This window comes from Trifolium pratense, linkage group LG4, assembly GCF_020283565.1.
Source record: "Trifolium pratense cultivar HEN17-A07 linkage group LG4, ARS_RC_1.1, whole genome shotgun sequence".
Lineage (NCBI taxonomy): Eukaryota > Viridiplantae > Streptophyta > Magnoliopsida > Fabales > Fabaceae > Trifolium > Trifolium pratense.
In genome coordinates, this window is record NC_060062.1 from 16,025,359 (window position 1) to 16,033,865 (window position 8,507).

Sequence of the window (8,507 nt, forward strand, 5' to 3'; positions counted from 1 at the left end):
ACCTTTGAAGAAGGAAAAAGTTAGTAAAATCTTTTCACCATATGCCAAAGATGGCAACAAATATGTGCAAGGAACCACCACTCCGACAGGTGTATTTTCTGTGAAATCATGTTATAGGCCTTGTTTAGATCTCTTATGGTCTTTATGTGATTAGTCAAATGCTTGGATTTTGGCCTGCCATAAATCATGTTATATGGCAGTGATCTGCAATGTTCACAATTGATCATTGCTTTTGCAGCTCTGGTGCTCTGCTGGTTTTTTAAGTAGGCTTGATGTCCCAGTTTGCGCGTGTGCTTGTGGATTATATTCATTTGTTTTAAGGAGAGGTCACTATACATGGTTGGTCACTGTTCGTGAGTCGGAGAATAGGCTGCAGAGCTATTGTAGAAAAATAATAAATTAGAGACATTGTTTTACTTTCGCAAACTATTAGCGGGTGCTTTCACTAACTATTTAATTAAAAATCTGAATTTTCTAAGTCCAATACCATTGCCGTTCTGTTGACGCGTAAACGGCATTTCTATGTTCCTACTTTCGCAGGGAACTATTAGTTTTAAAAACAGAATTTTCAGAACAATAAAGGTATTCTCGTCATAAGTAAATAAGCGCGTAATTTTATATCAGTTCCATCGGTACGACGGTCCTCTCGTGAGCTACTCAGACATATTTAAACTAATAAACAAGCGTGAATTCATGGTATGCTTCATTGTTGAAACAGGGAGCAATTTTAAGTGAGAACTTTAAGTAGCGATGGAAGCATAAACATGGTGACTGAAACTTTTTTTAAATAAACTTTATAAATTGAACCAACGAATCAAGTGAATAAATATTCCAACTTAAAACATGCTCTCTGTAACTTGATGTGCATACCATGAAACACATGAACAGTAACTGAATTGCAGAACACAGCCCCACAACAACAACAAGGACGCAAACCACGGCTTTGCTATTTTTATTAATAAATAAGTGTAGGCATAAGTTATGCCAAAGAGTACATAGCAAATACACTACTTAACAGTAATCCAAACCAATAACACCTTTCATAATCCAAACCAATAACTTAACATAATTGAAAACAAGTCTACACGGTTAAATTCCTATATATGGTCCTTTCAAAAGCCACAAAAATAGCATCATATTGGATACTTGTCCTATTGCTCGTGATTTGTGAATCAGGAATCGTCATTTCCACCTCCATTCCAAGCCTGCCTTTTTAGCCGAGTTCTCCACCTCCTCCATAAACTACATAAATTGAGGATAAATATTAGAGAGGGAAAACATATTTCACGAATTAAATATGAATGTTGCGTTTACTCACACGTGTATAACGAGGGAAATCATGTGTTCTGCTTTGTCGAAGAAAATTGTTGTCTACTGCGTATGTTGTAACATTTTATAACTACATCCCTCAACTTTCATATGTGCTCATGTGATGGTAGTACATAAGATTCCATGATGGTATCATATCTATTAATAAGATTACTTCTTTGCAACCTGGTGGTTACAAGTTCTAGCAACGGACACAGCCTCACCAAGAGATTCAGGTAAAAGCCACTTTATATTCTGTTATATAGTTAACCTTTAAGCCGCAACTCTGGAAATGAAAAAGAAAAATATACAATTATCTCTCTCACCCCTTAAATAGCCTGCTTAATTTTAAGAGGCAGATCGAGTGTCCAAGAATGAGTAACTTTTCTGTTTGCTCATTGACATTTCCAAACCACATTCTACAAAACAAAACTATGTTCCCAGGGCATTAGAACCCTGAGTTATGAAGATTCATTAAACTAACCTAAATTACTATTAACTCGTTATTTTTTAACCCCCAATAAAATTAAACAAATTATAAGCAAATAGCCAATATCATTATATGGATCAAAGGATTCATACATCAGATCCAGGCTGGCTCATTGGTATATCCACGAATACAACGACAATCAATGTATTGAAACTACCAACTACTAGTTTATTCCTGTCACATGGATATTGTGAATCATGGATTTTGTGTTTAACTGTTTATGTACCATGTTAAGTTTACTCTGCTAGGAAGCATCTGGTGTTATGTAACCAGTTATCTATCTCTGTGTTTGTTTCCCGTTAAAAAAAGCCAAACCAAACTTCGGCTATTAGTTATGAAAGAAATTTTAATCTAAAAAAAAAAAAACAAGTGCATAAAAACAAACCGCTGGGAACATAACAGCAAACACAAAAATCCAGCCAAACAAAAAGCTTATAACAAAGGAGGAGAACGCAGGAAAAACACTAAGGGGGTAACGGCAAAGGAGGACTACAAGTCACACAACAGCAAGTAGAAATTAGCGCTGCATACACTCCAACGGACACCAATTCCATTCATACAGTACTAAATCAACAATGTGAATTAATAAGAGAGTATGCAAATAACAAGGATCAACTATCATAACTTTCGGCAAGTTTCAAAATTTACAGTTTCATTGATTCAACCATTATAAATTTGATAAGCTATCATAACCCACTTAAGATAAAACATAATTTTGATGATGTAACTACTATCTACACATACTTCAATTTACTAAACTAGGCGCATATATTGTGATACTATCAAATACAGTTGCGGTCACATTTATAAGAAAGAGGTAAGGTGTCGAATACTCACTCAAAGGTAGTGGCGGCGGCGAACTCAGGTTACAGCGGCGACACGATAGTGATTCGGCGTGAAAACTCGTGTGATTTCGGTGAGAGCATGTGATACGGCGGATCTCCCCTTTACAAAGCAAGTGAAACTAAGAAGAGAGAAGAAGACCAATTTCCCAAACTTTCAAAAATCCTAAAAATAGAAGATTCAATAACAGAGAATTAAGACAACAAAACCCTAAAAAGCGGCGGTGAAAGAAGAACTACGCAGTGGAGAGAGGCAGCGCCGCCGCTGGGATGAGGCCAAAATTGGACAGAGTTTGTGTTTCAGAGAAATGTTTCCACCGTGAAAAAACCTTTGACAGAGAAAGAAATGTTTTAGCCTGTAACATTTTTTTCTTTTGATGAATACTGTAACATGTTTTAACATTTTAAAATTACAATAATTTCCATGGTGTCATTTTGAAATTTTTGTAAACTAAAAGAGTAATTTAGAAAACTTATATCTAAATAAGTATTAAAATGACATGTTAAATTATGATTATATCTGGACGAATTAAATTTATACACATCAGCAGTGTACCGATACACGTCCACATAATACGTGTACCGGAGTGTTCACCATATAAGAAACATGTGTTCAAATTATAAAATAATAACTGTAACAAAAAAAAATTATAAAATAATAATGTAAAAAAAAAAGTCAATTATCTCTGAAAAAATATTAATGTTAATTGTCTTAAAATAATTTTAAATTATACAAAGCTTAGGTCTACTAAATGAAAGTTAAGTCTTAAGGTCTTTTTATTTTTTTAGAAAACCAAATGATACATTAAAAACTTAAGCACAAGGCAGATTATTTTTTATATATAGAAATTTAGAGAGAAAAAACAAATTTAAAACAAATAAAAGAGCGGTAGAAATTTAGAGAGAAGGGAGCGATAATATGTGTATAGAGAATTTTTTTTTGGAAGAAATGAGTATGAGAAAGAAGAGAAGTGAAGTTATATATATATATATATATATATATATATATATATATATATATATAGGTAAGAAAAAAACTATGGAATTAGCGACGGCTTCAGACCGCTGCAAAAATAAGATCGTTGGCTTTAGCATTGGCCTAAACCGCCGCAAATAACTAGGGAATAATTCTGTGACCGTTGGACCTCCTTCGATACGGGGTTTTTAAATTTGCGGCGGCTTTTCGAACTTTCAACTTTCCCGCCTAAAGTTTTTGGCGATATCCGAACCGCTGCTAACTTACTACGCTTTTCCGGTGGCTTTAAATCGCCGCAAATTCCCCTGTTCAAATTTTCAATTCCTGCCTCTATTTTGCGACAATTATAAACCGCCGTAATTTTTTTAAAAAAATTCTTGGATACATTTCTGGCGGGTTTTTCCGCCACTGTAAACATTTTCGTGGGCTTAAGGCGGCCGATAATTTTGACTGGTAGTACAGGAAATTCTTGTAGTGTTTGCATATGTTTTTTCATGATACACTCACCAACTATTCCTAGTAATAATATCAACTCACCAACTATTCCTAGTAATAATATCACCACTTCAGATGAAGTTTTTTATCCACTTTTCCAAATTTTTCAATAAATATGTAGGCCAAGAGTAAATGCAAATACTATGAATCATCATGTCTTGAGTGATTGATTTATGTAGCCGCACTCTACTTGCATATAACAAGCTTTAGGTCTACCCTTGAAAATAGGCACCAAGATACCAAAAGGGTAAAGGACCAATTGAGAAACCAAACAAGTTAACAATTTCCATTAACATAGTAGATTGAGATATAGATCCAGCAAAAAGAGCAGATTTACTGAAATTAATCACTTAGCATGCACAAATTTTTTAGGGCTTGTAAATCAGAAATTCTACCTTTACAAAATATCATTAGCATAAAGAGAGTGAGATGGAACTGCAACATTCCTAGTACCTTTAATCAAATGAATCTTGTCCTCTTCAACTAATTAATATAGAAATTCCTCAACTTATCAAGACATCTTCAGCTAAGCAAAAATAAAAAAATGATAAAGGGCCCCCGTGTCTAATTTCTCTCTTGCATCGGAAATAACCTCGAACCCAACCTTTAATTATAGGTTCGCCTTTGGGAAATTTTTTGATTTTTTTTTTATCATGAGTTATATTTACAGGACAAATGTATGATTTTACTATCGCTTCTTAAACAATAGTACTCATATTTAGTGGTAAAAAATATAAGTAAATTTTCTTATTTTATACAATTTCATTATATTATTATGTCCACAAATCATAACTTAATTGACAGAAATATCAAAATTGCTAGTGTCAGAGACCATGATCAGGGTTCGATCTCCGGTCCCTCCACTTTGTGTGTATGAGTTTTCAATAATTTATCATTTCTTCTATGAACAAAAAAAATTGTATTATTATTAAAAAAGGTCATCATAATTATGGTCAATTTTATATTTTATTAATTCTTTTCCTCATTAAAATAAAGAACAGTATAAAAAATACAATATACATATGTAATACCAAGAAAAAGTGAAATTATAATTTACTGAAATTATTAACTTAGGTGAGAGATTGGGAAGTATAAGGTGCTATTCAATCTAACCACTAAATTTCTAACAATTACTAACAAATAATTAACTTGGGCTGTTCAGTTATTATTATTATTATTATTATTATTATTTTGTGTATTTTCTTTTGGCGATTGCAACATTTGAAAGTGACAAAAGCTTTTAAGTGTAGTGTATGCACGTGGAATTCTTAAAAATACAAAGGTATGCCACCATGCAAGTGATGCCAATGGGTCCAATTAGCCCAATTTATTCATCTCCACAATATATATTCTCTTCCTCCTCTCCTAATGATACCCTAAGTCGTGAGAACTTAGCTGGCTCTCTCAGAAATTGTCTGCTACATTTTCTCATTCATATCTTAGAGGTTAAATTCAAGCCTTTCATTATGCTTTCAAGGACCAACTATGCTATCATTTGTCAAAAAAAAAAAAAAAAAGGAGACCAACTATGCTTTAGTGTGTTTGAGATTGGGATCTTAGATCTAAATAGAAATGTATCTGAATTCTTATTATACCATTTTAAATACAATTTATCTAAATTTAAGTTATTTCTTTTAAAATTGGTAAGAGTCTTGATCCTCTTAAGCATGTGGTCAGAGGTTCGATTTCTGGCTCATGCGTATGAAAAAAAATTTGTTGGTAGGATTTCAATTAGTCATCGCATGGAGAAAATTCTAGGATTTCGATTAGTCATCGCTAACGACGGTGGAAACTTTGTACCAATATCATGGTAATCCAATTTTTTTTATCTCTTTTAATTTTCAATAAAATAATAATTACTCTTGTCAATTATATCCTCTAACTAATACTAAAGATGCATTCATTCTCCATTTAATATTTTTCATTTTGTATTTATAGTACGTGAAAGTGAATATATCAATACATTATAAGTGAATTTTAGCAAAACTATTTTTCTCTCTATATTATTTATACATTTTTTCCTTAATTTGTGTAAATTGATCAATTGAGTCGGCCATTTTGAAACAATCGGGGCATATAAAAATAAATCACAAAAAAAAATGAGACAAAAATTTAAATAAAATTGTAAATTAGACCAAAATTCTTATATTTAATTTAATATATAAAGAACAGTAAAATAATACTACCAAGAGTAGTCTTCTTCAAAATACTACCAATAGTAGTATATTTAAAATGGAGGTGTATGGGGGTGCGAAATGAATTTTTTTCTTCATCTATTTAGACCAAAACAATTAACGGGTAGGTAAGGGGCAAAAAGTAGTATTTAAAACAAACATAGCCCAATATGACTGTTAAGAAAACTAGTCATATCAGTCAAAAGGAAGGGGCTATTTCTCCCCCACCTTATACTTTTCAAACCCTCCCAGATAAAAAAAACTTGAATGTGTACCTCTTTGCAAAGAGCTGAAATTTTAAAATCCGGATTTAGATTATAGATTTCAGATGTTTATTATGAGAATCTCTCCATTCAAGAACACATTCTAAAAAAATTTAAAAAAAATTGCGTCCAAGTTTAAGAATCAAATGCATTGAAAAGGAATATTATTAATTTTTTTTGGAGCAAGAGTGGGGGAGAAATGGTGAGAAGAAGGTCTATAAAGTCTGTTTTTTTTTTACTGCATAATCTGGTTCGGGTTAGTTCTGGCAACAAGTGGTTCCATTCATCTATCGATTGCAGTTACGGGTGTTGAATTGTGGCCCTCCCTACCAAGTCCAACACCAATCACCACTGGACCAACTAACGATTGGTATGACTGGTTTATTTTACTAGTCATGGGTTTTGAAAAACAAATTAAGAAAAAGTGAAAAACTATTAATCGGTGTTGACCACAACTTGAAGGTTCGTATGAAAGAACAATTCAAACAGTTTGTATATTCTCAGACGATGTCAATGTGTCCACCTCCATTCCACGTCAAAACTATAGGTGCGCCAAAATGTGCGACAAAGAGGCCAAGTTACAGTCAGGAGGAGCGGTCTACGAAGCGTTTACCATCTTTATTTGAGCATATGAACTCTCAGCATCCAGACACACTCGTATCCCAATCATTATATGCAAGAAATAAAGTGCATGAAAATCTAGTCGGTCTCCTCATCCGGTGCTAGTTGCCACACTGAAATGTGCTTAGCCCAACTTGGCTTAGCTGCCTCCTTTCATGCACGCATTATTTGAAGACGTGATAGAAGTTGCAGGGGACCAACATTGCGAATTTTGTGTTGTTGCTGACACTTGAACTGTACAAACACAAGGAACGATATCTCAAAGTGATAGCAAGTGAAGCATGATTCAATCAAATTAAGTACGCTTTTACTCCGGCAAGTATTGGTCTAGCACCTGAGGACAAATGGATGATGATGCCTGACATTGGGTTTCTATTTGCACAAAAATACAAACACATTGTTGTCCTACTAACCGACAACGTGCATTTTGAATCTATTTCCTGTTCGATGGTGAACCTCTAGAGAGAGACACTGATGTGCCTCGGAAGGGTGACCGACAACCATTTCATGATAATACATTTGAAGTCATTTAAAGTTGGATTGTCTGTTGTGGGAACCACATCATGTGGAAAGTGTTGACAATTGGCCCACTAGATATGTTTATCAAATAGAAAACTACAACAATCTAAAACGTGCTCACGATAGTATTGTAGTTGGAGACTCTGTCAAACCTCAACTTGATAAGAAGGTTATATACCTTGAAGATGATAGTTTTATGGAAGAAATACTGAATTTAGCACAAGATGATATTAGTTTTGTTTAAGAGTGTATATCATTAGACTAACGACTTTAACCACTTTTTGATTTTTTGACGCAAAATGGTTAGAGGCCCAATTGAAATGACTACTCGTATATATGAAACAAATATTTTGATATTATCTATTTATTTATTTTTATTATTTTTATTTTTGTTTACCGTCTTTAAGATGTTCGTAGTGCAACTGCATTATGTCTGGCTTGCATTCGCTGCTTACAGAGCAAATAGGTAACGAGTTCACATTCTAAAAAGCGAACATGTATGTTACAAAAAACAACAAAAATTGCATTAGACAGAAAATTGATTTTCATTACAATCAAAAGCAAAATTACATTAGACAAAAAAGTACATCAATAAGCCCCACTTGTGATAAAAGAAAACCAGGATAGTCATATCGTTTTTTATTTGGGGGAAAAAAATAAAATTGGTCTAATTGAAATCTGCTGGCTTCAAATGGAAGAGTTTCAGGTACATCGAGCATTTCGACTTTTACATTAGGCATCTCGACTTCTACCGGAAGAATTTGGCCTACAAGCTCAACTTGTTTTTTTTATGATTACATGCTCTTTTGTTGGTCCTAC

General features: G+C 33.4%; 1 long non-coding RNA gene across 1 annotated transcript; it reads right to left on the bottom strand.

Annotated features, from left to right (window-relative positions):
• Window positions 1-927: 927 nt before the first annotated feature.
• LOC123882010 lies at window positions 928-3,032 on the bottom strand. The gene is made up of 2 exons (XR_006799663.1): window positions 2,636-3,032; window positions 928-1,242 (listed from the first exon to the last, which is right to left on the bottom strand). It is a non-coding gene; the product is annotated as an uncharacterized LOC123882010 (long non-coding RNA).
• Between the last annotated feature and the right edge of the window lie 5,475 nt (window positions 3,033-8,507).